This window comes from Cinclus cinclus, chromosome 7 (assembly GCF_963662255.1).
Source record: "Cinclus cinclus chromosome 7, bCinCin1.1, whole genome shotgun sequence".
Lineage (NCBI taxonomy): Eukaryota > Metazoa > Chordata > Aves > Passeriformes > Cinclidae > Cinclus > Cinclus cinclus.
In genome coordinates, this window is record NC_085052.1 from 22,288,010 (window position 1) to 22,314,142 (window position 26,133).

At 35.9% G+C, this 26,133-nt stretch overlaps 1 protein-coding gene across 1 annotated transcript in view; it reads left to right on the forward strand.

Annotated features, from left to right (window-relative positions):
• LRMDA (leucine rich melanocyte differentiation associated) overlaps nt 1-26,133 on the forward strand; it is a 613,171-nt gene that overhangs the window by 364,296 nt on the left and 222,742 nt on the right. The gene's annotated exons all lie outside the window — the stretch shown is intronic.

Sequence of the window (26,133 nt, forward strand, 5' to 3'; positions counted from 1 at the left end):
TTTTCCCCCGTCCAAGGAAATGTAGCAACGGTGTGGTATACTTTTGTGAAAGAATGCCTGTTTTTCTGACAAGTTGTCCCCTGCCTTCTATGTTAAACTCAAATGTCTATTGCAGAGCTCACACCTATAGTGTTTATTGGCTTTTAGTGAACCAGTTGATTCTAATTTTGTATGATGTTACTTAATGTGGTGTCCTGCTAATAAGCTTTGACAGCATCAGAGAGACAGTTTCAGTAATCTGAGTATTTAATACAGCTTCCATCAGCTCTGGGCATCCTGCTGAAGCAATCTGAATGCGAATGTGATTTCTCCACTTTGCCTTCTTTTTCCGTTGTTGATCAATACTTGATAACAGCAATTTGTGGTGTGCTCAGAGTGCTTTAGTACTGCAGATCTTTCTTAAAACTCTGCTCAAGTTTTCAGTCTACTTGTGTTCTGTTTGCTGCTTTTTCTCTAAAGCATACTGTCAATAATTTATTGCAGATTTCCAATAATGCTGAATAATAATGCAGTGGTTATGGAAATGCACTGTTTGGTGGCATAACATTGTTGCTGGATAAATGCATTACCATGAGTACAATTGCAGTGCATTACAAATTAATTCAGACTGATTAATTTATAACTACTAAAATGTTAACAATTCTGATACAAACATTACTTTGATATATTGTTTACCACTGCCTTTAGTTATTTCAGCTTCATATATGTAATGAAGAGAATAATTTATTTTTGAGCTGTGGTGGAGATCATATTCAAGAAAGCCATCTTTGAATCTGCCAAATGCAACAGCTGAGTTGTGTTAGTTGTGTTAGTTTATGTATGTCATCTTTCACAATTCTCCTTATCTGATCAGATTTTGGATCTGGTGAAGTTTGCTTCAAATTTATCTAATAGTTAGATCTTTCATTTAAGAGTTTACTCTGTGAATTTCATCTGACTTAATAGTGTAAGAGAAAAAAAGGGTGTCTCAAATTTGAAGTTACTTTTCCAGATTAAACCTCTTTTTAAGTCAATAGCTAAGGGTAAATGACTTAACAAATTTAGGGATAACATCTTTGTCTTTTATATTTACAATTGAACCTTTTGTATAGTTTTGAATTATTTACCCACTAAGTCTTATGATAAACCATACATTTATTTCAGAAAATTTGCAGAAGGCTCCAATTTACTGTTGTTATTGCCATACTAAAGAGGTTTTCTTTTTCTTCTTTATAAATGGTTCGGTACAAATTACTGATGGTAAAATCATGGTAAATTATTTTTATGGCATGAATTAATGCTTCTTAAGGTGCTACAAAATTACCCTCATCATACAATATTATGTACCTATCACAGAAGCAGCTAATTTAAAATAAATATTAAATTTGATGCAGGTATTGCAAAGTGCTCCGAACTGTTTTGAATTTGTGCTTATTTCCTAGGATATTCATGCTTATAATACACATGCATGGAAACTCTTTCCATGTCTGAGAAGTGTCACAGAATTTTCTCTGCATCTATGCTCTGAGATGCAGCCAAGTACGTGTACAGCTATGGACCGCTCTGCTCAAAGACCACAGCAAGCAGCATTCCTCCATATATCACAAAGATGATGTGTACCATAACTGTATTTTTGAATTCTGTCCTGCGTTGTACGTTGCATACATTATGGGTTTTTATTCTCCAGCCTTTCCAATTCCTGGATCTTGTGTTCTCTGTTCATCAGTTCCACTCTTACGTAGCTGTTGATATTTTTGACCAGCTTCAGCCAGATTTAACAGGCAGGTACTGGTAGTATATTTTAAGCTTTCTGAAACTAGGTAGAGATCTCACCTTGATCCAAACTCAGAGGTAGATTGCAGCATAACCAGTATTGGTCATCAGAAAAACTCCTTAATAAGTTGACATAGTGATGTATAAGGACGTTGATGATAATGAATTTACAAAATGTAGGGTTTTTTCCCTTTCACCAATGGTAGCAGGCACTGTGTCAGCCTATGTTTGCCAGGAAAGGAGATGCAGCAATTAGTGTTTATGTTGGTGGACACCACATGAAAATCTTCTGCCAGATTTAGTAACAACAGTGGGCCTTTCAGACCTGCTTCTTCAGGAAAAAAAACCCCGACAAACAACAAACCAACAAAAGATCCTAACTTATGTGCTGGCTTTTTCCCCCCCATTATGATAAGCAGGAGATGGTGTGGCTTATTCAGCATAAAAGGCAGACTGATGATCTAAAGAGGCTGTGATGTGGGGAGTTGTTTTCATTTCAGTCTTGACATGAAATACTTGGGAGAGCAAAATACCCCACCAAGAAAAAAAATGCACAAAATGAGAATGAAAGCAAGAAATTTCCATCTGACTAGCTTGTGTTTACTCAAATGCGAAAGTATCTAGCAATCACCAGTCATCACTAAGTCATAAATATTTTATTTTGTATAATTTTTTTTAACTTTCATTATTCCCTATGTTTTTTAACAGAACACTACACACTTTCTTGTGCTTTGCTTCATTTCATCCTTTGTTGAAAATGCATCTGTTTGTGATATGACTGTCTTATGGAAAGGCACAGTCATTTATTAGAGAACAGTTTAATGTTACAATGCAGTATTCCTTCTCACTATGTAGGTGAGCTAAACTTCATTATTCTGTTATGTTTATGTTTTCTTTAGTCAAAATATTGAACATTGTATCATGCCTGCTTTTAATAAAGACTGGGGAAGTCTGGCTGGATAAGAGGCATTGAGCCAGATGAGGAAGCCTTGTTTAATGACCAGAGCATGACCTCATTTCACTGGCGTAAGTGTAGCTCAAAGTGGAAGATGCTGTCCAGTGTGAAGTGTGTTTCTGGGCATGACAGCATTTCACATCAGAAAGACAGCTCAAGAATACGACAGTCAAAATTGCTTAATTGTGTCCCGGCTTTGTAATTATTCATCTGTGCTGCTACAAAGAGTACAGTTGTCATTTCTTGACATAATTATTTAAAACTGTACCCCTCTTTTGGTTTATAGGTATATGAATTGTGCTTCCAACTGTTTAATTTTTCAAACTTAGAGATGCAAAGCAAATGTGATTTGAGAAAATATGTTAAGACTACACATTTTTACATTGCATATAATATAAATAAAATTAAATTATGGTGTATCAAAGTACATAATTTCATATTTTAATGCTCTGTATTCATGATCATTTAATCTAGATGATAAAATGTGGATATATCCATTTAAGTGGGTTGCTATGAATAGATACACACTGTCATAAGTCTCTTTAAATCTAAATTGAATTATTTAATACAGGGTCAGTCTGCTTGCTTTTATAAAATATATTTCCCAGTATTTCTCAACCCCTCTTCCCCACAAATATTTTCTTGACTTACTGCATTTTTAAGGTTAACATTTTAATCTGTTTTATTTATGGTGGTGAAAGAAAGCAGAAGGCATTTGATCACCAGTAACAGTTTTGCAGCTTATAGGGCCAAATCATTGGTCGGTATCCCTGGCTATACTTCCAAGTAACAAACTTAATATTAAATGGATTTATTCTGCTTCTTTGCAGCTTTACCAAAAGCATCTTGTCCACTGGCTATAAGTGAACTCTGTACAACAACAAAAAAAAGCAGTATGGGTATTTTGAATTTTTCAATATTTTTTCACTCTCAGATGCATTACTTTTATCACAAGTTACAGTTATGAAACCTGACATAGCATTTGTTCTCTGAGGAACTAGGATGGAGACACTGAAGCAGAAAAGCAAGTCTAATATCTGCATTCCATGTAATAAATATCTGTGGTTCATGCCCACAGTGTTACTTGAAGGGTAGAAGGAGATTATTTTATTATGATAGGAAGAGTAAATATTTAGGCAGTACCATTGAAGAAATAAGGTGAGATAAAATCTACAGTGCTGCTTTCAGATCATTGGCAGTATTCTTGTGTTTAGGCTCGTAGGAAAAGCTCTTTATCAAAGTGACCGATGCTGATATATGCTTCTATTAAAGTCAGATGAGGCATAAGGAATGATTTTGAGTATTTTTTTGTCCTATGCTGGATAACAAGAATCATACTTTTCTTAACTAGATATATTCTACCCGCTTCCATGAATATAGGGAAAACATTTTTGCCTCTGTATCTCATGGACCTTTTTATCCCCTCCCTAAATTAGGAAAATGAGGCTTGTTTTAAAAAGTAAATAAAAGGAGACAGATAAAACTTTGGACAACAGCTGCATTGCTCACAATATATTTCTTTTTTCATTGCCATTGTGTAGAGATCTTGCTTTATGAATTTAGAGCATTTGAAGAACATGCAGAGTAAAGGGTTTCGAAAGTGTAAAGAATCATTGTGTCAATGAACTGCTGGCTCATAAGATTCCTCTTTGAGAGAGCCTCCACATAACAGGGTTTCTTACTGTCAGATGTCAAAATTTCACATACCAAAACAAGGACACAAACTTAAGACTCCAATCTAGACTGTGATGCAGTAAATAATATTTACCTCAAGGACACTGTAGCAGTCATGCAGTTATCCATTTTACTCTTTGGAAAGTTTAGGTATTTTAAGCAGAAATCCATGTAACATCTTTGGTTCATAACCTGCTGTAATTCCAGCTGTCAAGAGGGAAGAACAGATACATGTGGTTCATATGTATATTAGGGTAGGGAGAAACACTCTTCTTTGGTGTTGGTTGGTTCTTACATTGATATTACCTAAAAAACATCCTCATGGTCTTTGGGCAGGTATTTTGTGGACTACATTTCAATATATTAATTGCTATTAAATACACGGAAGGAAAAAGGTGATGTCTCTTTCCCAAAATTATTCCCTTAAAAAAAAAAAAAAAGTATATGTTTGTCATGAAGCCCAGGTCATTTTAGTCATTAATGCTCCCAGTGCATTTTTCAGCTAGAAAGGGGTGTTATTCCTGGAGCTCTGGCCTGAATCCAGTGCACGTGATTACATTCTGCCTCTGTGGATTTCTCTACAATCTCCATTCACTAAAGCATTCTTCTCCACCTTCTGCCCTAACCTGGTCTCTAATGCTGCAGTGTGCTAGTTAACCAGCTGCTGCTTTGCACCTGAAAAGTGTATCTTTCAGTAGTAGTGAGCAAATTGATCCTTTTGTAAGACTTAATGTTTGTAAAGCACTTGGAAATTCTCTGAGGAGTGGCAATAGGCACTGTATACAATTGATGCCACCATTTAATTGAAGAAATAATTGTGACAACTGTTTATTACCACTGGGGTTTTTTTGTTTGTTGGTTTTGTTTTATTTATTTATTTTTTCTCCTTTTTTTTTTAATTGATATTTGGTTTTTTATTGGGGGGGGCCTTTGTTGTGTTTTTTTGTTTGCTTTATTTTTGTTGTTTGGGTTGGTTTTTTTAGCTTTAATTTGTGGGTCCTTATGCATGGAAACTTCAATAATTAGATGCTGGCTTTTGTTCTCTCTACACAGTCTATTTAATAAAATGCCATTCAGCAGAATGTAATGCCATGATATCAGACAGTAGGATCATGATTGTCTTAGTTTCTTAATGGATCAATGTGGCAAGAGTTTTATTTTATAAGGTATTTGTTTTGTTTTGTTTTCTTTTGGAAATAGAAGCAATGCTGGAGTACAAGCAGAGCTAATTGTAACTCCTCTTTTCTAGTGCAATGGATCTCATTATCAGATGACACCAGTGTTAAGCACAGGAATTGTTCATATGTTGAATTTTGTAAAAAAAAAAAAAGAAAAAAAGAAAAATTGATACTCTTGGCCAGCTTTTGTCTATTCTTTATATTCATATAGGTGATTATTTTTCTTTTTTTTTTCCGGGACCATAGCATTCCACATGTACTCTCAGTCATTTTGGTGAGTTATTCCCATTGAAATAGTAGTAGTCTTAAGTATCATGGTTAGAATAAATGCCAATTTTTTGCCACAAAGCAAAGGTCTAGTTATAAGTTTTCTTTCTAGAAGCTGTTTGCCACAGCATTATTTCTGAAAGAGAGAACCAGTGGCAAACTATCACTACCATAGGATCTACCTGGAATTTTGTACATGTTTACAAGTTGGAAAGAACTGTCATGGCTGATTTTATATTTATTGCTTGTTTTGACTGTGGTTGGATGTCCCACAGTTTTCACAGCAGGCTCAGCAGTGTATTTGTGTGCTGTGTTAAGATAAGGCCTGGCTTTGCTGATTCACTGACCCATGAAAATTTCCCCAGCTGTTAGAGGGTTTTGGTCACCAGGGCCACTGCCAGTGAGGACAAAGATGGTTTGTTGTTGTGACCTTCTCAGGAGCATATCTTGCAGCAAGGAACAAGTAAAGAACCATGACTTCATCACATAAAATATGATACAAGTACATTACATAGCACATTATAATGAAATTAATGCTAGATTTTTGGGTTTTTTAGTGTTGCTATAGTCGGATGGATTCAGAGAGGACAGGAACTAAAGGAAAGCTACAATGAATGCACTGATATTTCTGATCACTTTGGAAACAGTGAAAATGCCAAAAATTAATAGCCTAGCTCCATTTTAGATACTCTAAAGTATACAGCAAAACCCTGTAGGGATGACAGGTAAGTCTCTTACATAGGAGATGTCAGTTTTTTTGAAGCCACCATGGGAGACCGGGCACGGAAACAGCAGTAGAAACTTGTGTTTAAGCAGCTGAATCCTTCCTTTCCTGTTGTGCTAAAAGAGAGATTGTGTGCTTGAAATATTGGCAGGTCAAGAACACCAGAGCATTACAAAAAATAATCCTTCCTTTCTCTAACTTCAGCTGGAGTGTGGTCCAAGAGTCAGATAGGGCTGTGATGAGGTCATCTCCTAAAAGCTCAAGCATATCAGTCATTCTCTCTTCATTAATAACTAAGAACAATCTAAAGCTGGTTTATGAGTTATTTCAGGGAAAAAAAATTAATTTGTTTTCAGAGAAGGGATAATATTTCTTTACTTGTCTCCACCCTCACCAGAAATGTATAGGCCAAAGGGCTATTTTGTAAGAAATCCTGAACTTTTTTGCTTATGAGTTTCTAAAACTGCTCCCTTTATGAAAGAAAAAAAAAAATTGCAGCAGAGGTTCTCTTAAAATTATATTGAAGTTCCAAATTCTGGTTCCAGTTCTGAATGTTAACTGAATTTGATGCCAACATTTTTTTAATTTTTTCCATCTTGCAGACAATGGATCTGGCTTAAAATCTTTAAGATTTGGTGACTTAGCTTATGGATCTGTGTTGCAGGGGAAAATCAGGGGTTCATTGTGTGGATAAAAGGCTAAAAAATATTTGTGACTGAGGACTGGTGTTCTCTTTGAAGGAATTAGTGAGATTCTAAACTTTTGCAGTAAACTGTTGCCCTAATTTATCTTATTCTCATCCTAGAAAAAATGTTCATAGGAAAACATACAAATTGTAATTAACTCTCTAATTAGAAACATGTCTAAGAATAAATAAGGGAAATGCCAATCACATTTCAAAAATGGCATCGCTTTGAATCCTTTTCTGTGAATGATCTGTTGTAGAGGTAGGTTTTGTTGAGACTTTAGCAGACAGGGAATCTGTCCTTAAGGGATATGCATTTAATTTTTCAATGTATGTAAGGTGTGCTTCAGTTCTAATGCATTAAATGTCTTTACATCAAGGAAAGTAATAAAGGCATGTGCATTGTCCCAGAGATTTTTCATTTCTCTTTCAGCCTTGGTGGGGTTTGCAAACCTTAGGCATTCCTTCTTGTAAAATAACCTGTGGGATATTTGCTTAATGATTAAATTACTGATGCTAACTTAGGAGCTTGAAGCAGGAGACTAAGTTTCTTTCACATCAGTACAGCAAACCATGCTATGTATCTGATTCTGGTACATTTCATTTGGAAATGTATCATTTGGGTTAAAATAAGAGGTGAATTCAGGACTGAGAAATTAAGATTTTTTTTCCTTCACACATTATAAGACTAAACATACAACTTTGTTCATGTAACAGTTACAAACAGTTCACTGTATAGGCCAAATGCTCTCTAATGCAGTAAAATTAAGAAATAATATGCTTTGAAAGTGATTTATGAGTGTGGTTAAACTGCCAGATTTACAAAGAAATAGTTCAGATCTTGGGAAGCCTCAGGAGTCACGTCAAAAATGAATTTGACCATGATTTAAACTGCTACTTTTCTTACATGACATTTAATATGTGTACTTTGGAGGCCCATATGTCTTTAATAAAATAGCATTAAGTTTTAAATATGATATGAATGCAGTTAGTTTCTAAATTCATAACCTTTTCCACAACTCCAAAATGCTAACCAATAAGGGAGTCACACATGCAATAAAACATAAAGCTTAGAAAATAGTTTTTTATTAGAACAGTTAGACATTTGGCAGCTGAGTTGTAATGTAATAAATACGTGCAGCCAATGGGGGTTTATCAGTCTTTGTTTACACTGTAAGCAACTGGGACCAGACAACTAATTATAACTGAGGAGCAAAGGTCATGCAAAGTATATTTTGTCCAGTGAATCTGTGCTTGCTAGGTGAACCCTATAATGTTAAGAAAAGTATTTTATTAAAAAGAAACACCACAGCATGCTTCCCAGTTGAGTTTGTCAGAGAATATAATGTTTATTAGAGAGTCATATACTTTAAGACTGTTCTGAAGTAGTAAGTGCTTGAAAAACCATGAAAATACAGACATGAAAAAGCATATACAATTCACAAAGGATTTCAATGTTCAGCAAACAGTGGCCGAAAGTATTCAGTGTATCATGAGAACAGCAAAATGGGAGTCCTGTCTATGCTGAAGTTATTAATAACAAAAGAATGCTAGAATATTTTAAGGGCTATTTTTGTGCAATTTGAAGGGTTCTACTAATTTTGTTAAAATAATGTATTTTTACATTAATTTCTGAAACAGAAACTAGCCCACAACAAAATCTGCTTTCTGGATAGCTTGAGCTTTTACCCAGAACAGCAAATTCTGGTTTGCTTGTTGAGTTCCTCTATTTATTCAGCAGGCATAGAACAATACTGCAAGCCTGGTCACATTTTCTAGGTAGTCTGACTTTCTAAAGAAGGCTATTGAAATGGTAGTGGGGTTGTGACAAGACAGATTTTTCTGTGTACTCTAAAGTGCGGGGAGAGAAGGTGGGGCATAAAAACTTGATTGTAGTATACTTTTTCCTTCCAAATGCTTTCAGTGATTTGATTTCTGGTTAGTATGGCTCTAGAAAAATGACAAAAACTAAAATAAAAAAATCTGCTTTGAGATGTATTGCAAAGTATATATTCAAATGCTAATCTCTATTCCTCCAGAATTATAGGTCCCCTAGAGCATCCAGAAAATTATTAACAGCATGTAATCCAGCTCAGTTTGAATGCATCTTTACTCTGTTAGCCAAATCTTTACATAATACAAATCATTCTACCTATAAAAGCACAAATATGTTATTGTTCTCAACAGGCAATTTAATGCAGCTACAGGGAGGAGAATAAGAGAAAAGAAGATTACAAGCTAGCTGATCATGCTTTTATTTCTCTTAAATCTCTCAGCATTTCTCTGTGGTTGTACTTGTTTAAAGATTGTACACAACTGTGCTGTCTATATGATTTGGAAAGAAAATCAGCCTAAATATGAAGTTTCAATGGGTGTAGTTTTTAGGGGATTTGATACATTTATCACAAATACATATTTTACCCCAGAAGCAGTGCTGAACCTGTAATCTTTTTCCTTATAATTCTATTGAAGACTCCAGTTTTGCTGTAGAGAGCTCAGTTATATTTGCCACCCAGTTGTGCAGCTTTAGTTGTAGAATAGCTATTAAAGTTAATTATTTTCTGGAGGGTTTTCTCAAAAGGATTATTAGTGTGAATACATACAGAAAGCATATGAACAAGGAAGAAAGCCATTTCATTGAAATAATACACAGCTGTCTCCAGTCATGCTATGGAGTCAGGATCCTGCTCCAGTGGAATTATGCAAATGTGACAAAGTTTAACTCACAATTCTTGTTAGCAGGAAGGTGGGTCCACTCTGCCATATGTGTGAAAATTGTTGGTTTTTATCACTACATTCTGCTTTATTACTCCTTGCATTACTTTGCCACCTGTGACTCTCACTGTAAAGTTTTGCATCGATGTGATAATAATTCTTTTGCTCTTTTGTGTTGCTTTTCTTATTTTCCTTTAAGCATGTGTCATTATGTTATATATATACTAACTAATCACCAATTATTGGAAATGTATGTAAAATGTTTAGATATGAGTAAGCACTCAGCCTATTATTATTATTATTTGCACACAGACATTGTGACATAAATGTTGGTTTTAAAGTGAAAGGTGAAGGCACTAACACAAGGGAAGAAGAAGAATGGAGGAGGAGAGGCAGTGAATGTTCCTATTCTACCTGTTTTCATCAAGCCCATCAAGCATGAACTGGATGAAACTGTACATAATTAGTAGAAAAAAAATGTGATTACTGAGTTTGAAATAGGATGTCACCTGCTTGTTTTGCAGTTAGCTACAGGTCTAGTCCATTGGATTGTTGAACATAAAGCATAAAATATATTTGCTGCTGAGACTTACAGCTGTTCTTGGAGAACTTGCATGCATTTTGGCAGGAGTTTTGTGCTTTCTTTCATATTGCATATTGTTCAAGAGAAGTCTCAAAGGCCAGAGTATTAATCCAATGCCCCAGTACTGCTCAATTTTTAACTGTCTTGCTTTCGTATAATACCTCCCAGATTTTCCCCTTCTTTTTATGTGATAATTTTTCATATCTTCATGGTCTGAGTAAGACTCCACAGGACTATTTCTTCTAAATAACAAGTCTAAGGTGTTGTATGCAATTTTGAAAGATGGAATGCACTAACAGGCTAGGCAAAAGTTCTGGATGCGTGAAACAAAATTTTTCTTTCATATGGAGAAGACCTGTGAATCCACTTTTATGTCTGTTGAGGAGGCTCTGAAGGAGTTTTCTGCTGTGTGAGCAGTAGAGACAAATGTAGATCTGTGCCATGTTAAATGGTCATTCCAAAGCAGAAGTCACTGAAATGTCTGCACGTGTTCTAGTTTCGAAACAACCAGTCACTCTCTAAATATAAACAAATGCTGCATTGGCAAGATTTTCAGTAGGAGCTATCCAGGTGATAACCTGAGAGGAATACTTTGGGTTTTATTGTTTATCTCTGTCAGTAGAGAATTGTACAGGGTGTGAAGATAATTCAGATTGTTGGTAGAAAAATGTCTTTAAATTGAGCTCGTGTGCTAGGCCAGAATGCTGTTTCTGGTTTCTCAGTAATGGACACACCTAACTTTCTGGGAAGCATTGCTGCTAGGCAGTTTCAAAGTAAGGAAAGAAAAAAAATAGAGTTAATTTTATTTTCCTGATTTATTTTCGAACATGAAACTAGATATGTTATTTTTCATAAGAACTTTTTGATTTAAAGGCAACAGCAGCATAGCTTTTTGGGTCTTTTTCTGCCCCATATGTTTACCAGTTTCTCTGGAGAGAACTTCTGAAGACTTGTTGTTTATGTGAAGTGCTCTTTTGCTGCGCTCTTTCCTTCACCTCCCTGCAAGCAGAAATGAATAGATATGTTGTTGGTAGAGAACTTACTTGCTTTGTCCTCTTGAGGTCATATTTTGGCAAGCAGGAAGTCTATTTTTTGATTTGATAAACCCCTAGTGGGATATGGTTTGGCTTGTAAAAGCTGCTGTACACAGAGCCAGTGGTTGTCTTGTCCTTTATAGCCTGGTCTTCCACCTTCTGCCCAGAATTCTGGGGAAACCAGCGATCACTGGCTGAGGCAGTGTCATATGAGAACTGCTGAAAATTTATGGAGCTCTAATTAAACCTCAAATGCACTAATTCAAGCCCAATAAATCTTGCGTAATACTGGTACAGTTAAGTTAACATGAGGGCTGATGTGGTCTGGAAGGACGAGGCAGATGCCTAATATTCTCCTGCAGTTTTATAGCTGGGAAGCAATTATGTTGCAACCTAGGCTGTCCAGTGATCCCAAAGATAGTTCACAGATGTTCATTTAAACTTTGCTTTCAGTCAGGGAATGTTGAAATGTTGTGTGCAGATAGATCAGCTATTACAAATTTGAAAAGTCAGATTTCTTTTTTTGGCCTCCCATGCTGGGGAAAAGATTTGGCTGAGGATTTGCAGTTACCTGAAGGTGAGAGTAGTTTCTTCCAACCCATGTGTCAATAACAATGAAAACACTGCATTATCAGGGCTCCTGTTTAGATGGATGCATGATATATCTATTCTGTGTGGCAGAAACTATTATACTTTCATATGGTTTCTTAAAGAAATAGATTAATCAAATACTAATATGCCGTGTAAATTGAAAATTCTAACTACTTAATCTCAGAATGGAGAAGAGCTTAAATTGATGGTGTATCATTTTTTCATCTGTAATATTATCATGGTGGAATACTTTTAGTTGGTAGAAATTTGCTGTTGTGAGAATAAAATAAATGTACGTATCCCCGTGACTGCTCTTCTTAGCCTATGCTGAAGAGCCACTCCTTTGTATCTGTAGTAAGATCCTGCCTGTGATGCAGTGGCTAGAAACAATTTACATTATCAATGTAATCAATGCTAACAATTTACAGAGCCAGGATTTCATGCTTTCTCTTCTACCCTTTTCAAAGAAATACTTATTTTTCTGATGTAATTTGTATTGGAAAAGGCTTATTTTTTTTTTAAGGGACTATGGATTGTGTGTTAGGCTTACGTGTAGGCTTTCAGTGCTGGTTTTTCTCCATCCAGAAACAAGTCAGAAAAATAGCATAATCACTTTTTGCTGTGTTAGGGCCATAATTAAACCTGTCTATCAAGAAAAGCAGGTGGGCCAGGTAAAAAGAAAATCTTGTACTCATAAGGTAGCCTGAGAGCATAAGATAACGCTATTGGAGGATTGGTGGTGTGGCCCTGATGTGGATCTTGTGTGCAGATTCAGATATATGTTTGTGTGCTATTTCCAGCCCTCCAGGATTTGAGAAGGTTTTTTAAAGGCTAAGAACTTCATTGTCTTTACAAAAACTTTTCTTTCTCCGTGTTCTGTATATGTTTGAGAAGTCTTTTAAAGCCCTATGTCAGTTCTGTTCTTCGTGTGAAGTCTTTATAAATATTTATATAGCCCTACTGAGGAAGAGTCAGTCCATTAGACTGCTTTAGGCTAAGATTAGCACTTCTGAAGCCTATTTAACCAGATATGAGTTTACTTTATTTAATAACATTAAAGAGATAGTAAAAGAAAGCTTCTTTATCAGATAATGGTAAGATCCATGAAGCAGGTTTATTAATGTCTAACTATCAAATTACACTTGCCTCAAAATCCATGGAAGTAGCATAGTAATTGCCTATTTGATTTCAGGCAGATTAACATGCTTGTTAATGTTGAAGCTGTTTCCAGTGTGTGCGAGGCCCTTGATGAGGTTAGCAGCCAGCCCTGCTTCCTTACTTCATACCCAATGGAGCAGTGCTGGTCTCAGATTCTATGGCAGCAGATGCTGATTGTTTTCTCTTTATTTTCTTCTTCCTTCTCAAATATTTTATGGTGTTCACGCAGAAGCATCCTGTGAGTCATACTTGATTCATACAAATATCCATAAATGTACCAATACTTGCCCCAGGCAACTTAACACCTGTAGAAGTGAAGTGAATCATCAAGGTAGAGATATGAGGGACTGTTGGTCTGCCAGTGGTCCAACACAGGCTGAAGATTTCTGGTATTACTGCTAGCTTCCAGGGGAAAAGAAGTATTTCGGGATTTTTTTTTTTTTGGGGGGGGGGGGGATTTTACCAGACCTCTGGTAACACTGGAAACAAATCTCCCAGGCAGAAGCATAACTTGGTGGTTATTTTTGCAGTCCTATATAAAGGGTAAGTATATTTTTGAGTTTCATCACATGTGCCACATAAGAGACAGGAGTCATTGCATGTGTGGATGTCTATTTATAGTAACCATCTGACCACATACCTCTGAAACAACCATCTCCTTTTATATGTATATATATATATAATCCCTGAATCTCTAGTATGGTTTCAGAATTCTCTTGACAGTAATATGAGAGTTTTCTAGTTCCTGAAACCATCATATTGTCATATTTTATATGTACCCAAGAGTTGAGGATTATACAATCAAGAAAACTGTTCTTGCTATTCCTTTGTTCTCTTTCCACCCTCCCCCCACCCTGCTCCAGACTAACATCTAGAAGGTCTTAGTCCCAAATTCTTTCTATATCACTCAGAGAAAGAGACTTTGAGAGACAATTGTATGAAGGAGAATCTTCATTCCTTCTAATTGCTGCCTCTGAAGTAAGAAGTGATGAATGCAGTTCTCAGTTCACAGCCCAGCCACTCCCACCGCACAAATTGGGATTGGAAAGAACCTTTGTTTCTTTCAAACAAAGGTATTCAACTCTCCCTTTCTATCTCTATTTCTCTCCCCGTCCCTGCTTCCAAAGTAGGGGAGATTCACTCCCATAAATGGTAGGATTTGGAAAAATCTTCGAGATGATGTCAGAACAGCATGATTATAGTACTTCTATGGTACATGAAAATGCAGTAACTGGAACATTTTCTTTGCAGTTGCAACAGTTTAGGTTGGTTTGCCTTCTGCTGTGCCTTCTCCTTTGCCACCCTCCCTAGAAAAAACTTTGGCTGTATTAGAAGGGCTTGTATTTTCAGGAATAACGTTTTTCCCTTTTTAATGTGCTCATTGCAGCCCAGTAAATATAAATCCTGTAGACTGTTTCAATGTCATACATTTTTTTTTTTTTTTTTAATGAACCTTCTGCAGAAAATTCTGGAGCCACTAACTACAAGTTCTGTAACTGACACCTCTTTTACTTCCCTTTGAGTTGTCTTCTGTAACTGTGCTTTTTTTCTGTTTTTTTTTTCATTAATATTTTTTCCTCTAATTGAGGTCATTACAGAAAGTAAGACTCAAAGTAGCAAGTGTAGGATTTTAAGTTTAAATTTATTTTGCTTAATTTCATTTTTCTGAACACCTTTAAAGTTGGTTCAGTACAATCATAACTCCAAGTTCTTCCAGATGAAAAAAGTAATTTTTATTTCTCTAATTTGCTCTCTTTTCTGAGTGACTAAAATACAGTAATTTGGTTTGTAAAGAGGACATCTGCTGGGTTTTTGTCACCTTAGATCTGCACTTTGGTTGCTAATAAGTAGAGCTGCAACATTTGCCCTTGAGAAGTGAAAACAGGCTGTAAGTGTGACAAGAAGGTGACTGGGAAAATCTGAATAGTAAGCTTACTATCCCTTTTTCTTTAAAACAACACGTCTATAAGTTTCTTTGAGCAGCAATAACAGAGAAAAAGTTGTAAAAAACCAAGAAAAACATAGAAAAGAAGTAGCTGAGTGTTAACTGAATTAGAGGAACCTGGAAGTATGAACCAGCTTGAATTTATTTCTTTTATGGCATCAGAGAAGTTGCAAAAACTGAAGATAATGCCAATGTTTCCATTACTGAGCAGCTGCACATAAGGAAAACACTCACTAAACCTTGTTAGCACAATCTAGTTAAAGTAGCCTTATGCTTCCTGTACACTTTAACAATTAAAATACACCCATTAACACGCATTTATGAAAGTCAGGGACTTTTGTTTGCTGTAATTCAATAAATCCCACTTTAGTTAACAAATTCTGTCTCTTGAAGAACTATGTCCCTGGGTGATTATAACTGCTTGTGCCTGTTTTGAAGTACTTTTGGGTGAATTTAATCCTATCTGGGAGCTCCACTGAAATCTAGCATTTGTGTGTAAGTCTTATCAAAAGTGAACACATTTTAAGTAGACACTCTGTGAGTATTGTGTTTTATCACTGTATTTTTCTGACTAACATTAAGAAAGATAAAAGTTTTACATACCATCCCAAAGATAACAAGCAGTCACATGGCAAGCCCCACATCTACAGATCAGTTGCCTCTGAAGATCTGAGTCATGTTTTTCATATAAATCATATGGAATGGCCCATTATGAACATCTTGTAAAACTCAAAAGGCTTTATGATTGTTAATAGCTTCTGTGGTAGTGATTTACAGGCTAATTTGAGACAAAATACGTTGCAGTGTGGGCTAAGAGAATGTGTACCTCTGCATTAATAATAGTATGTTATTGGTTGGGCACTTCAGAAGTAAGTGGATTGTGTATTACCTTATATCTTCCAACTAGATTTAACATTTCAACTTTTACTTATGACTTAAATCAACCTGGTTAGGGACAAAGTGTAGAGTTGAATCACGCATTAATTTTTTCCCCTGCATGTTATCCATCACTGTACTAACCTGTGAACTAAATGTAAGTTGTAACACTTGTAATCAGTCTGTAACTGCAATTTATTCAATTGAAGACCATCTTATTAGTGTAAAAATAGTTTCAAGAGACATTTTTATAATGACTGTGATAAAACTTTGATGTATCCTAAAATGTGTGCAATGTAAGACATTTATAATAGCCCCAAGTGTAATATTAACACAGCCTTTTAGTGCATGTAAAAAGAGATCAGTTAGTTTTAATTATATTCCCCAATATAGGTTTGATTCTCTTTTGCAGTTAAAGCATTGCTTGCTGGTTCTAAATGTCAAAATTACTGGAATTTGAAGACAGGTAAATGAAATCCCTGTTTTTGAGATGTACTGGGCAGGTACAAAGAGGCAAAGAGGAGTTACTCAATTCCTAAGTGGCCGGCGTCACTTTATCCAAGCATGGATATTTGTGTCTGAAAAGTGTTGCAATGAGATCTTGCCCACTAGAGATCTGGTGATGAATCCCAAATGATAGATCAAGAGGTAAATTGGTAGATATCCCAACACCCTATGTAGATTCTTGAATATAATGGGAGTTTCGGGAGTTTCAGCCTTTTTTTCTTTTTTAAATTTTAATTTGTTATTTAAATATATTAAAATTATACCATTGTAAAGACAAGAATTTAAATTCTCAAACCAGCTGAATGGAACATTTATGACTGGCTTTCATAGAAAGCTTCTCCAAATGATGTGAAATGATGGGACAGTATACTATCAAACACTTTCCCTTCAAAATTTATCTTAGAGTTGGTAGAGTTGCATAGCATGCTTCTCCATCTGCTGAAAATCTTGAAAAACCTTACAGAATTTGTTCTTAAGATCCAAAGTTTCTTTATAATCTTCACATTTTAAGAATTAATGCCTCTCCTGCCCTTCATTAAGAGTAAAGGCTTTAATGTACATTTACATTACCAAGACATGGTTTTTCACTTGGCGTGACATTATTGCATTAATGTTTCTTTTTAATCCTCTGAGTGTGTCACTTTTCCTAAACATTTCTTCGGTTACCTTCTCATCTCCCACAAATTCATCTTTTGTCAGAGAATTTCTCTGACCTTTCTTTTTTCTACCTTTTTCTATGGTTATGTTTCATTGAAGTAACCAAGAACGAATTTCCTTGTGTTTCTAGGAAATCTATCTGTGTTTGATAAACTAGCAATTGCAGGTTATTATTACTTCTGTGTAAGGTGATGAAATAATTAATCATAATAACTGTTTAAAGCATTGTTAGATTTTGGATTCTGTATCCTTCAGTAAAATAATACTGCATTTAGAGTGGTTACATAGCAATTTCACTGGATAAGAAGGAACCTGTGGTGGTCTGTAAGAAAGTATGTTGCGGGGGGAAGGGGAAGAGAGATAAAAACATTTCTTCTGAAAACAGTGATTATTTAAATGTATAGTGTGGCAAGATACGCCCAAAAGCTTTTTTTTGCTGTGAATACAGAACTAATTGTCAGCTGGCTTTCTTGAGTATTTCTCAGTGACTTTTTTTTTTCAGTGAAAAATTCCTAATAGGATATCTGGATTAGTTGTTCAGACAATTGTATGACTGATTCCTTTCAGAGTTGATAGCAATTATGGATGAGTTTTGCTAAAGAAACAAGCATTTCAGCATTATATATGATGTTTTTATTTGGATTGACATTTCAGGCTTAAAATCCTGAAATTTAGCTGCATTTTATGAAATCTATTTTAAATATTAATTTCATTTAACAATATTAGAATATTAAAGCTGTCCCACCCTGTGGAACAGTAGTTTCAGTACCTCTATCCTGTGTTTGCTGTATAAACCTCATAGTCCCTTTGGGAAGTAGGTGAGATATCTGGAGATAATACTGCTGAGCTGAAGCTCAGTTGTTCATCAGAAGACTCTTTCTAGGATGATTATGGTAGAAAATAATTTCCCAGAAACCTTTCTGTAAGTCACTGGAATAAAACCCACTATATGTATTATAGGCAGTCTTGCTTATCTGGTGTTGGTCATAGTAAGCTATGATGTGTAACTGGCAAGATGTGAAGGTGTGATGAGAGGCAACTTCCAGAATTAATATTCTGCTTTCATATTGCAGGATGTGTGAGTAGTCTCAGTTCCGTATCAGCAGAGAAATAATTAATAATTTACTTTCCTAAATAAAATCAGACTGCAGAGTAGCAATTGGCTTTAGAAAAGGTCTAACATTATTTAAGGTAGAGATTATTCTCTGTGGCGAGGTCTTGGCAGACAGTTGGATATCACTATTTCTTGGAGGGATGGGCTTCCTCCACCTAGCACAGGACGGAACAGACTCTGCTAAGCTTGTCAAAATTTCTTCTTCTCAGAATTTCTTTTATGTCCCTAGTTCAAAATCTAGGGACAGAATGTGTTAGTAAGAAATAACTTTGACCTGAAACATCGTCTCCACCACTCCCCACCTCAGATCTTTGCTCAAAACATTACTGAAAAATAAATGCAAAACCTGAATGATTTATTTGTGCAGAGAAAACTCCTGTGATTTTAGGATTGCTGCAAGAATCAGCTGCTATAAACCACAAAAGCATGGTGGAGAAAGTAGCTAAAAAGTAATGTCAAATCTGATATAAATAAAATGTACATTCACAGGTGCATATTACATACAAATGTGCACTATGGAATATAATAAAAAATCTGTAAGTGCTGAGACAGAAAACCATTAACATTATATTGTTTCTCAAAGTCTATAGGAAAATACAAAGGAAATGGTAAATTTTGCAAAGAAAGATAGAAAAGTTTGTTAAAATGTTTATTATCAGAAGATTTGTATGAACTTCCTACCAGTTCACCATAAAAACATAATAATTCCATAGGTTAGGAAAAAAACCTACGTTTTGTCCTAAGCCTGTCTGTTGCCCTGGGAGTGTCCAAGGCCAGGTTGGATGGAGCTCTGGGGAACCTGGCCTAGTGGAAGGTGTCCTGCCCATTGCAGGCAGTTGGAGTGAGATGGTCTTTAAGTTCCCTTCTGACACAAGCTGTTCTATGATACCGTGGTTCCATTATAAGGCAATTTTTAGAAAGGCATAGAACTGCAAATGAATTCTCTGCAGAATAATTGCTTAACTCAAACTTAACTCAGAGTCAGGATAGGTAGAGAGAGAGAGAGAGAGAGAGAGAGATCAATCGGATCAATCGGTCAGTTGTAGCTGACCAGGTCATATCTTTACAGAAAAATATTTAGGACTGTGATGTGGATCTAATAAAGAGACCGAAATTATAAAATCAAAGCAGCAAATAGGTTGTTCTTGCATTTTTTTTACCTTCCTCATTCCAGAATCTTGGCATAGATTTAGGTGTTATCTGAAAAGCAGTTAGATTACTTGCCTTAATTAATTAATCTTTGGTATTTTTAATGTGAGCTTTATGCCACGTTTCTAGTGCATTCCATTCATTTTTTAGAAAGGTGTGTTTAGTATAATCTGTATTTATTTAACATGTTTCCTCTGTTGGATTTCAGCCACGTAAAATAAATGCTGTGTTTATTATCCTCTTTGACTGCAGTATTTCAAGGACTTTCTCTCTTGGTGGCTTCTTTCCAAGGGTTCTTTATGTCCAGACCTGTCAGACTTTACAAACTGGGATGGAAAGATGTGTGTTTGACTTGCCTCCCTTGCATGCACATTCCCTTGTTTCTGATCTAACAGTGTGGATTTTGGAACTGTTTTGAAAAAAATTTAAAAATTCATGGAAGATCTGGACCAAAAGGGGCAGAGGAATGAAGCTTTTTGAAGAATGAATTTGCTACAAAAATATACACATAAGTTTGAAATATTTCTGTATTGCTGAAGTCAATGTGTATTATCAGGGACTTGTATGACAGATGAGTTGAAATTAAACTGGTTTTAATGCATTCTTTAAAGCAGTTGTTTTATGACCATATAATTTTCAGGAAATTATAATTTTTTGTTGTATGTTCTTGTGCTTTTCAAAGCTGGTGGAATATTTAATTGATGCCTTGAGGGTCCAGAGGACCTTGATACTTCCTTTGTGCTGAAACAGCAACTCAAATGGTACTAAAAACTAAAGAAACTATAGCCACAGAAATTAACTTCTGAAGAGAGGTGCAAGCTGAATTACAGAGGTTTTTGTATTTGGGGAACCCCAAGGACAGAGTGTTGACACAGTGTTCATTTAGCCTAAATTTGTGTTTCAAGTTTTAGGAATATTAGGTTGCATTTATTATTTCAGGTGCTTTTACCTGGACTTAAGCATCCTTAAACAACATTCATAGTTTCAGAAGAGAATGTTTCTTAGAAAAAGATTACTTTTTAAAGTACTATTTTTAGAGGCTTATATTAAATATTCAGTTTAAGTAACTACCTCTTCTTATCATAGGATTTTATTTGTAGTTTTACTATAAATTTTACTAAAATAAAAATAATGGCCACTTTATTGCAGTTTGATGTTCTATGTGCACAAGTGAATCAACTACATCTGAATTTACTTTCCATTGATACTGAATGATAGTCATGTAGAATACAACTACAAACTGAGGTACAATTAGGGAAAGGATCATTTTTATTAACTAGAAATATCGGAGGAATAAGCATGCAAATTGTAACAAAACCCCAGATGAAAAAGCTTTTCAAAAATCTAGAGGAGAAAAAAGTGGAAAGAAATTACTCATCTTAACCCCAAAATTCTTAATTTCTTCTTTTCTTACTCAAAAGCCTTTTAGGTCTCAAAACAATATTCAACTTAAAGATTCACATCCAGTTTTAGCACACCAGAATGTACAGGGCAGCTGGTAACTAGGAAGCATAGGCAAGTTAAGCCTCTAAATCAGCTGGGAACATCCTCTCAGCTCACATTGAAGTGAGAAATGCAAAGCTGAGCAACAGTGAAATGCTGGTCTTAATTCTGATATAGCAGGGACTGCCTTTGCTTACAATGGTTAGGCCTGGACTTGTAGCAGTGTTGAGGCAGATTTTAAGAGGTATTTTGGTAAGTTTAGCAATCTGGCTCTGTTTTCTCAATGCCCATTCTGAGCCAGAGGGAGTTATATTTCCATCTGCTTGAGAAGTTACTAGAAGGCTTATCCTGCTTGTGTCCCCATATTCGTATGGATGTAGATCTTAATAAATCCAAACAACTTATGCTGGTGTTGGAGTAATTATAATTAATGTTGCTCTCTACCAAGGTTATAAGTAGGACAAATGTTTTGAGAAAAGCAATGTGATGACAGAAGAGGACTAGTTTTAGTAGGAGTGGCTTCTTGGCAGTAGTTAAGAGGAATTATGGATAGTACTTAAAGAAAAAAGTTCTTTCATCTTACAGTGTTCTTCCAGGTGCTCCAGAGCTTCATTTCTTTCAGCATTTATCTCCAAAAGTGTGGACTCAGCAGACACTTGATAATCCAAGATTTCAGAGGCCTTGTTAAAATCCACTTTATGTCTTGTGCCTAAAGTTGTCCAAGCACTAGGCATTGTTGGTTCCCAGAAAAATCAGTGCAACCTGAGAATACTCAACAGGTAATGTGCTGAAATCCCATGAAGGTCTGGCATAGTCTGTCTTCATGTTTACTAGACAGATGTGGTCTTTTAAAACGGAAAAAAAAAGTGCAAACCAAAAAAACTAAACAGCCTTCAGCCCAGTCTATTTAACAGTAGGGATATGCAGTGTGCCATAATAAGTATATTAGCTTATAGGAGACAGTTTGATTTTTAAGAATTTATTAAGAGTTATTTTATGATCAATCTCTGATGCTTTAGGATGATGAAATTCAAATTTAAATTCCATTTATCCAACCTACTAAAATAAACTTACAGGATAATAGCAGCATTTATAAGGAATTGCTTTCCCTAACCTTAATTTGGAGATTGCTGTTTCCATGACAAAGTCATGCACCTGGCAAGAAAGTCAAATCAGTACTTGATAGATGTAGCCTGTTTTAAGGTATTAGGGAACAATTTGAAATTATGGTCATTATTTACTTCATGGAAAACATTTTTAGAGGATACGATCTACACCAGCAACAAACTTTTTGGTGCAGTACGAGAATCTAGAACTAGAGCCTAGAAACCAGAGAGTTTAGACTAGAAAAAGTTCATTTAAAAGTCATGTTTCCCATATAAATTATATGCAGTTGTGCAAACATGTCAAAGTTTGGTAAATTAAATTTGTTTAATGTAAATAATCTTTGACCAAAATAATAGCATTGCTTCAGGAAAAAAGACATTATGCTCCCACTTTCATGAAGTTTGTGTAACTCAATGCAAGGAAGAACTCAACTGTTACTCTATGGAGAGTTACAATTTATTAGATCCAAGTCCATAAAGCATGCTCATAAATGTGTTTTAATTCCTTTAATTGGTCTGTATTCTAGGGACTGTGTTTAGACACAAAAACATATATACATTCTTTTACACTGTTTGGAACTTCAATGCCAAAGCCTTAATAAGTGCTATTGGAATTAACTGCTTAAGTAAAGAGATAATTACTGCTGGTGATGGCTAGAAGAGTGGAAAAATTTACTAGTAGCCATATTTTTCAGGTACAGCAAAAAGCAGTGTAATTTTACTTAAAAAAAAAAAGGTATATCTTCAATTTTAGTGTTTACCTACAGTTGTAACATCAATAAAGATTATTTTTGGATGAATCAATATGCTGTATAGGAGCTGGGAGCTGTATAGAAACTGAAGTGGTCATTCCTTTCCAAACAAATTTAACATTTAATGTGTTGGCCATGGGAGAAGCTGTAATTTTTGTGTAGGCTTAGAACTAATCCAAATTTTTTGGGTTTTTAATGTGTACAAATTTTTGAGCAAGATTGCCAACAACTACAGGCTTTTGGCCAAGTCCCATGAAGCATTGAGTATTATGGCCCTAACCTAGGGCACTACCATGGCATGTTGTAAATAGTTCTGTTGATGTTTTTAAGTCATCCTTGTCCTGATTTCCTGGTTGTCTGAATGATAAGTTTTCAAGAGACTGAGGTAGATTAGTGAAACTTTGATATTGTTGTGGAATTGAGGAAGAATTCTTCATATCAAACTGGTTCAAAAGAGTATAGCCCAAATTCATGGGGCATTGAATAGTGGGCTCTTTCCAAAGTCATCACAGTTCACCAAGGGGCTGCCAAGGGGATTAAAGGTCACTACATACCAAAGGAATGAGTCTAATCCAATCTCTGCAAGAAATAGGATTTCCAGCTAAAACTGGAACATTTAATTACATTTTGAATTATGCAGATTCAGGAGATGTATTTCCCCATGGACTAGGGAGGTTGGGAAGGGGCTACAAAATGGAAACCTGATGAAGTTTGTTGCTACTGGTATGAGGAGAAAGGAGAGCTCAACTCTTGAATGTCTGAGGCATCAATACTCTCTTAGACTAATATGATCTAAAATATTTGCACTGAATCTGCCAGGATTTTTCAAAGCAGTAAAGGGAATATAAATTCACCCTCCCTTAAAGCAATGCTAAAACTCACCATTACAGTCCCATTATTAGTTAATGAGTCATTTATCTGCAAACCTGTGCTTAACTGGGACATGGGGCCTCCAGTTTATCAGCAGTTGAAATGGCTAACTAGTATGTATTGGAGCATGCAGAACTGTGGGGGCTCAAAGTCAGTTTTTGTGTCCTCACTTATAGGTCAAATCACATGCAGCTGTACTTGTTTTGCAGTTCCAACTACCACTTGTGTGCAGATTCTCTGGAGAGAGCTTTGGTTTAAATGGATGAGAGAATGCAGCTCCGTTGTTGACACTGTGGTAGCTGTCAGGGACATTTTGCCTTCCACAGAGGTCATAAGTTGTCACTGAATCCCCCTGTTGGCAAAAAGGGGTCTGGTTTTCACAGCATTGCTATTTGTTTCTGATTTGGTCTCCTCCTGAGTGCACGGATTACAGGCCAGTAAACCTCTCTTTCACTGACTAGTATGGGAAGTTCCAGTCTCTCATAAACCTTAAGTAAGTCTTAACTCCAGAATGCTGCCTTTTGGAGATTAAATTTCTCAATGTTTTGCTGTGTTTTTAGCCCAAGGGTGCTGTTGACAGAAAGCAGTGTTTTTATTCCCTGATTGCTGCCTCTCTCTATAATTTTTTTGTATGTTGCATTTTTCTGCATTAGTGGAGGTATCTGTGTTTGAAAAAGGATTACATTAGTCAAAATTTAAGACAGATAATTTGCCCTCTTTCCTTAGTGACTGACAGGAGCCTAAGCTGCACATAATCTTTTGAAAAAATATGTCCCTTTTACAGCCTATTGGAAATTTCAGAAACCAGAAGATTTAACCTCTTAGTACATCTAATTGAAAAGCTGTTGATTTTTGACAGTGGCAGCCAGTAGTGGTATGAGCTGCCTAAGATTTGCTGACATTGATTTTTAAAAAATATTTTGTATTAAACAGATAATTTTCCCCTATATTTCCCTTATTTGTGATAATTTATAGTCTTTACAGCAGTGAAGACAAAAATGAGACTTCCTTAAACAGTTGCCTTGAAGGCAAAAGAGAAATCATATCTTTAAATCTGAATTTCAAACACTATAATTTTCGAGAAGGAAACTTAAGCAGATCACCAATATTCTATTGAAAATTTTCTGTAACGTAGCTATATCAAAAGCATAACACATCTATGTGGCTTTCTAGTACTCAAAGAGAATATTTTGAATATTTCTCAAGTACTCTGAGGGAAGAGAAATCAAATTTGAGCATATTTCAGTCAGATGTAAAACTAGTTTGAGTGCAAAGTACTGGAGCTGGCTCTCAGTGCAGATACTTGTGTCACATGTTATTTTTCTCCAGGAAGAGCTTCCAGAATTTTCACAATTCTCTGTTGTGTGTCCCTCTGTCCCAGTATGAATCTGTAATGCAAACCTGGTTTGGACAATCTGGAGAGCTACTTCCTAAAACTTTAATTGATGAGGCATTGAAGTAAGGGTGCATTTTGCACTCCAGTCAGGAGAATTTTTGTCCTGCAGTCCTTCACAAGTTCTCAGGTAAAGTTAAAAGTTACTTGCTGCTTCTCTCAGGAGAAAGCTCTCTGTTTATCTCCCATGGAAACCTTTCCTGAGATTTCCTAGTTGTCAAGGATGGGTTCAGAGTTCATAGAGCTTTTTATTGTGCCCTCTTTGAGGGATAGAGGCTGATTTGCAGCACTATTTAAAGCAAAGATGCCAAATGAAAGTTCTTCATTTTAAGTTTGTGCTTACACAAAGCTTCTTTGTGGTTTTTTAGGCCTGTCAGACTTGTCAGGCGTGGTAAGAAAAAGTATATTGTTTCCAGCACTTGGATTCCTTTCCTTCTGACATCTGCCACTCTGTAAAGATGATAAATTCCTGCCTCATTAGCCAGGGGTGTGGGATTACAGGCTGACAACACATTAATCACCAGCTTCTGTGGCAGGCTGACTAGCAATAGGCATTGTTAACAAAACTTTTCTAATATGTCACTCTTCCCTATGACAGCCTGTAATCAATCATCTTGATTGACAGTGCTGATAGATTACACTATTTATACTTTGTGTAATGAAAGATAGCGTTTCCACCTACTGTCATTTCTAGGCTAGCATTGGAGGATCACTGAATAGAAACAAACACAACAAAAACCCCCGGCCCCAGCTCGGCATTGTGAAGTTCAGTCAGACAGCCTTGTAGGTCCTTTGTGGTAGCTTTCAGATGACGTGTATTGTTGGGGAACCTGGTAAGCACTTGCCTTGAAGTAACCCTTGAACTGAGTGTTTCTTTGCCGACTTTGTTGCAATAAACTGCTGGGTCAAGTTCAGGCAGGTAGGAGACCGAGTTAATCATGTGGTGCCTGCTGCTCCTTTTCCCATCCTGTCTGTCTTCTCCTGCTGACAGCCCTCCACCCCCAG